Source organism: Leuresthes tenuis, unplaced genomic scaffold (genome assembly GCF_036924035.1).
Source record: "Leuresthes tenuis unplaced genomic scaffold, fLeuTen1.0.hap1 SCAF_17, whole genome shotgun sequence".
NCBI classification, from domain to species: Eukaryota; Metazoa; Chordata; class Actinopteri; order Atheriniformes; family Atherinopsidae; genus Leuresthes; species Leuresthes tenuis.
This window is the reverse complement of record NW_027325371.1, coordinates 31,899,022-31,905,203: the sequence shown is the minus strand read 5'-3', so window position 1 is coordinate 31,905,203 and position 6,182 is coordinate 31,899,022.

Sequence of the window (6,182 nt, the reverse complement as noted above, 5' to 3'; positions counted from 1 at the left end):
AGTCTGCACAATAAATGTTTTGTGTTAATCATATCCAGCGACTCTGAACCTAATTTTGAGAGAATTTTTCTGACAGTGCTTCGAGTCCTTCGAGCCGGATCCTAAAATCCTTTCCACCTCCCAGGATCGGAGCTGCAACTGTGCACGGGGGAGTCCAGGACTCCTAACTGAAGTCCTCTCAGCAGAGTTTTTGATAGAGGCCGGCTGCCACTGGCTGGAGGAAAGGTGACAGGATCTATTTTTGAATCAGTGGACAGACTCGCTGGATTCTTCGTTGTTGGACTTACCAGTGGATTTATAGTAAGGAACCCTTTGTGTTACTATTGTTGGTGAGAAATAGGGTGATTATTCAGGAAAAAAAAACAAAAAAACAAACCCAATATTAGGGAAAAAATTGTGATTATTTGACTAACAATTGTTAGAACCAAGAGGCCTTTAACTAAGTAGCGGCATTGCTATTTTCCAAGAAAGACGTTACTATTTCGAGTGCAGCTTAGTATCAGAAGAAGCCTTTAACTGGGAACTGAGTGGTGGTTGTGTTGGATTAACCCATAATAAAAGCAGTCAGTAAGGGTGAGTGAGTCCATAGTCTGTGTGAGAAGACTACAGGAATAAATAACTCCGCGCCACACGTTAGAAACAGAATCTTTCTCAAGAGAGTTTGCGATGGGAGATCGCAAGAATTGAATCCATCTTTGTTTGTTTGTTTAGTTGTTTGTTTCTTTGTTTCTTTGCTGCAGTGTTGTTTTATTTGCTACGTATGTATAGAGAGTGAAACAGCTGCTGGTGTGTTGATGTTGCTGATGGTGACGACAGAGGTAATGTATTGCTGACTAATGGAGTTGAAGTGAACATTAGAGTCTGGTTGTTGCTGGTGACATAACGACAGAAGTAGTGTTTCATTTACTTGTACTCAGAATAATTCCACTGGAAATTGATTAGCTGCGAGAGGACAGAATAGGAAATACCTGTTTCAAAGCTAACAGGGAGTTAAGTGGGAGTGCTAAAATCACGTTTCAGAAAACTCCAGATAATATTAAATACTTAGACAGATGAGAAAATAAATTTGGGTTTGAGGGAGATTTGAACATGGTAACATTTCCCAATCCTAGAGAAGGAATTGATGTTGTATCACATGCTTGAGAGGACTGTCCCAAAGACTGATTGAAACCACCCCAGCCGCATAATGTATCGACAGGTAGGGGGTGATGATGACAATGAGCTACACGTGGATGATGGAGACAAGGATACAGATAACATTTAAAGTTCAAAGTACTTTGAATGACCCCGAGTGAATTCTCAATGATTTGTTTAATGATTATTTTTGCGTTCATATGAAAGACCAATGAACATGGGAAGAAGTCTGGAACCACTACAGGACTCAAAGTCAGGTAACTGACCAGGTGTCTGGAATTCTGGAAGGGGGCTCATCATGCCAAGATGATGGTGGAACAATCTAAAATTTTTATCCACATGTGTACAAAAGGGTGGACGACGAAGCTAAGTGCCCCACCCCAACTGAATGAAAAGCTGATTTGAAGAGTTCATTCCACCAACTAACGTTTAACAGTCTACAGCCTCCAAACACTGTATGGCTGAATTATATCCTGAAGTGTCCTAAAAGAGGATTAGTTAGGGAATAAGAGGTGGTAAAGACCTCTTTCTGAAAGTGAAGTGCTAGTAACCTCTCCTTCCAAGATAGCTTAGCAGTTCCAGACCCAGCCAGACTGATGTTCAGCCAGAAGCAGATAATTGCAGTGTTGGTAACAGGACTAGACTGAATAAACTGCATTGCATTATTATTATTATTGTTTGACTATTCCTGAGTTTCATTTATTATTATTTTTCATTTTTTTCCATTTAATATCCATTTCATATTATTCATTAATTGCATTTAATCATATTTTCATTTATTATTCATTATTCTTATTTTCATTTAATTAATTTTTTGTTTGTGTATTCATTTTGTGTTTGCTAATCACACATAAGTCCATCGCCATTCATTGGAATCAATTGTTCGGAGTGCGACCTTTGATAACTGAGTGAGTGATTAAGCGGTCGGTCGCCAGGTGGAGATGGGGCCATAAGAGAATTTTCCTGTAAATACAGCAAATGGGTTTTTCGCTCCTATGCACTGCGAACGGTGGAAAATTTCAATGTTAATGATTTAATGTTAATTGTACACGATGCAGAGTTTTTACGGTGTTTAATCCCTTTTTCCTCGTAACATAAACAGGACGGAAATGTGAGAAAAATTTTAGAAAAATAGAAAAGTTAGTTATACTATGAGAAAAGCTGCAAGAATAAGAGTTTCTGTGATGGGGGAGGCCTCCTCCTGTCTTTTGGTTATCATAATACTATGTGTCAGGTACCTCGTGGGACTTAGGACACAGATGCAGGGTCTTTGGATTCCAAAAGGGTTTTATTTTATAAATACACACACAGGACACTGCAGGGCTATCTCCCGGCAGCGCAAAGAAACGACCTATGAAACTCCTAAGCGCTCTCCTCCGTATCTATGGCGGAGAAGGAGCGCAGCTATGAAATTTACAAAACATAAAACTCTCCACGCTGGGAGGAAAACAGGAAGGCTACGAATAGTTAACAAAACAAAAACACGCTCTCCTAATGAGGCGAAGTAAAACAAAAGACGCACTCTTCCAAAACAGAGGCTCTATGAAAATTTAACTTTAACTTAAAGCACTCCGTTAACGGAGGCGACTATGAAAGGTTAGAACGAAAATCTCTCCTTAAAAATGGAGGAACACACAAGGCTATGAAACTTACCGTACACAATAAATAAACTATGACTATGGAAAACACTACAAACAAGACAGCACTGCAGGAGAAACGCTCGCTGCAGGCTCGTGGTTTCTGTGGAACGTGAGACAAGACAAATGGCTGGTAAGGTACTCAAAAGAGACAACATACTGGCGACGAGACAAGGGAAACGCAGACTATTTGAACACATGAGGGACCAAGGGGAACAGGTGGAAACTCTTTGGGAATCAGGGAAGACAATGAGACGCATGACACGGGAGGAAGGGCAAGGTTTCTGAAACGAGAGGACAAGATCAATGACTTTTCAAAATAAAACAGGAAATGACAAGACACGACATGGAACAGAATGTAGATCGTGACACTATGTAGCAAGCTAAATGGTTTTGACTGTCTGAACTCGTCTTCCCATAACATTAAATGGCTAGTAATGCTTTTTCCCATAACATGGAATGTCCCTTTCCCATAACATTGTGTGCCTAGCAAACATAAACAATATAAATAGCAATAGTACCATTTTGTTAGTCAGACAACTCTGAACCAGCTTCCTGACAAGGTTGTGCGGACTTGTCTCTTTTTGTAAGAAATAAATGTTTTGTGTTAATCGTATCCAGCAACTCTGAGCCTAATTTTGAGAGAATTTTTCTGACAGTTTCTCTCGCTTCAAGGCTCATAGCTGAAATTCTGTAAATGTGAGCTCTTAAGTAGTTCCATTGGCCTCAAAGAGGACAACCTTTCCTACATTTTAAGGTATAATTTGTTTCTCTAAGTTAAACTCTATGAAAGTTAGGAATTTGTTTGAAAAAAATGAAAAAAGCTGAAAGTTATCAATGCTCACTCTGCTGGCTGCTCATTCATAAAAATCAAGGAGCAAAACTGTTTTTGTTTTTGAAACTGTCATATTTCAAAATTGGCTCAGTATTTGAAAAAGTTGAACCATAGCTTGTCTTGTGACCCATTTAAAGTTTGAATGGTGTCTCTAACTGAAGGTATGCAGAGGTAGTTAGGTTGGAAAGATGAGGAAGAGTTGAAAGAATGTCCCATTCATTTGAATGATATTAAAATTTTAATAAAAGTTAAATATTTAAAAAAGTATAAAAGTTATAAACACCAAAAGTCATAGCCAGTCTCTAGAAAGAGCTGAATGTTTTGAGACCAAAATTGTTTAAATTGGTAAAAGTATGCAGGAGTAGTTAATGACCAAAAAAACCGCTTAACAGCATTCTCACAACTAGAAAAAGCTGTTCCTGCGAAACAGCAGTGAGAATGCTGATGAGCTGAATGGGGATAGCTGACCATGCTAAAATCGTGAAAATTTAGCAGAACAAATAGTTGGTTACTTGGTTGAAGATACTTGGTTGAAGACTTGGTTAAAAACAACAGAAGGAGAAGAAGATGTTGCTGGACCCCAAATCAGTTGGTGATAGGAGTCCTGTGAGCATACATGGGAACTCCATCAACCAAGTCACATCATTTAAATATCTTGGCATGCACATTGATTATGACTTCAGCTGGCACACACAGGTGGAAAAGGTCTGTACCAGGGTTCATCAGCACCTCCATTTTCTGAGACGACTCCAGCTGTTTGGCGTCTGTAGAAATATTTTGGCTATTTTCTACAGAGCAACAATAGAGTCCATAATCAGGTATGGCATCACCTGCTGGTTTGGTAACCTCAAAGTCAAATGCAGATCTCAGATCAACTCCCTGGTGAAGACAGCTTCTAAGATCATGGGCCCACCTGCCCTTTCCTCTCCACAAAACCTTTTTGACCAGGCTGCTATCAAGCAGGCCAAAAACATCCTCACTGACACATCACATGTGCTCAGTCCAGAATACACATTATTAAAGTCAGGAAGAAGGTACAGGGTTCCACTCTGTAAACATAATCGCCTCAAATACTTATTTATCCCCCTATCCATTAAGCTCATTAATGAGCAGCTAGGGGAGGAAGAAAAGGAAAGGAAGAGGCAAATGAGGCCGAGGTAATGGCGTATGGGTGTGTTTTTCTCAATGTGTTTTGCACATCGTGTCAGATTGTTTTGAGTGTTTTTGACTGTGTGTCTATACATAGTTTTTAGTGTTTTATTTTTTGTCTTGCACTGCAACACTGCTCTTTTATCCAAGACAAATTTCTTCGATGGAGATGAAAAAAGGAGCTAGAGCTGGATGAAGGCAGAAAAGTACAGAAAAGAGAAGAAAATGCAAAACAAAAAGTGAAAATTTCAGAAAGAAGAGAAATACTGCAGAAGTATTAAAAAAAAAAAATTGTAGAAATTCATTTGCTGGAGTTTCAAAAGGCATGAGGTATACTTTTAAAAGGTCCTGGAGCTAGATGAATGCAGGAAAGTATACAGAAAAGAGAAGAAACATGGAAAAAGGACTGGCAGTGAATGGTATTTTTGAAAGAAACTGGAGCTGGATGAAGGCAGAAAAGTACAAAAAAGAGGAGAAAATGCAAAACAAAAAGTGAAAAAATGAGAATGGTTAAGGTATTTATTTATAAATACCATATGTTTCAAAATGTCTGAAATGTATATTTGAAAGGACCTGGACGAGATAGGGTAGGGAAAGATTTGAAATGCAGAAAAATTCTAAAATTTAGTAGAAAGTCCTGGAGCTAGATAGAGTAGGAAAAAAATTTGAAATGCAGAAAAAATTGAAAATTTTGTAGAAAGTCATTTGCTGAAGTTTCATTTTCAAAGGCTTTAATGAACGTGTGATATTTCAATGGGTCATCGTCATAAATTGGGATCTCTCTCTTAGGTAGAGCTGATAGGCATTGCTGTTGCATTAACAATGTTGTTATTTTGTTTTGTTTCCTCATGATGTCAAGAACGTAATTTCTGGTTGTCCATGTGAATATTGTGTGTTGAATGGGTCCATATGAAATTGCATTTGGTTTTGTTCATATGAAGTTGTATTTGTGTTCATTTCAGTTTGTTTAGAAATTAAATCATCTGCATTGACATTGAGTAACCGTTTAGATTGTGCCTTCATTGTGCCTAGATTGTTTCCAAATATGATTTCATTCCATCTGAGACCTTTGACGTCCTTTTTCCACTTGTTGTGCTTTGTATCTTAAGAATTTCAAGTTTTGCCATTTTTCTGCGATTTCAGTGTTCACTTGGAGCTCTCCTTTCTTTTGTGCAGTCGTTGCTCCTCTTCTTCCAAAGCATGCTTTTCCTTTAATAGTTTCTGCCTAATAGTTAAAGCTACAAGCTCAGCTTCTGCCTTTAAACGTGCAGAAGAAGTTGAAGAGCAGTGTGACATTGATGTTTTGTAGCTTTCAATATTTGAAACACTTTCACGTGGGTTAATGTCGTCCTCAATTTGATTAGCTTCATTCATTTTCACACTGTGCAATGGAATTTCTGGTGAATCCTGTTGCTCCTGAGAGTTTC